Genomic DNA, 524 nt, shown 5'->3' with positions numbered 1-524 from the left:
ATGCCATTCTTCTCACTGAATTTTTTTTCTCTGCAAACTATAGTTATGTGTCATCAAATATGTTATGTTAATATGTAATAGGCTCCTTATTGTTACTTTAAAATGAAACACTAAGTATTTTTTAATTGCTCAGTTTTAATTTCTAATATGATAAATAACAATAGCTATAGCTGACATAAACAAAAGCTCTTTGGGGTCCTCAATACATTTTTAAAGGAATTTTGATACTAAAGCATTTAAGGTCTGCTGGGTGAGGGAATAAAACCCCGTTAAAAGAGAAAGTCAAGTCCCATTATCAAAAGAGAATTAGAAGGATGGATTTGAAGTTTAAATAAAGAGATCAGTGTTGTAGTTAAAGGAAAGAAGAATTCTGAAAGAAAAAAGATATTTTCAGTAAGATTAAGAAAAAGATAACGTTTTAAGCAAAAGATCCATATGCAAGGACCAAAGTACATGGAAAAACAAAATTCAAGCAATGACCCTCTGCTTCTGAGACTTTCGTGGGAATTTGCTTTTGAAGGGGA

The sequence above is a fragment of the Balaenoptera physalus genome, assembly GCF_965194825.1.
Source record: "Balaenoptera physalus genome assembly, chromosome: 8".
In the NCBI taxonomy this organism is placed as follows: Eukaryota; Metazoa; Chordata; class Mammalia; order Artiodactyla; family Balaenopteridae; genus Balaenoptera; species Balaenoptera physalus.
Note: the sequence above shows the minus strand (reverse complement) of the source record.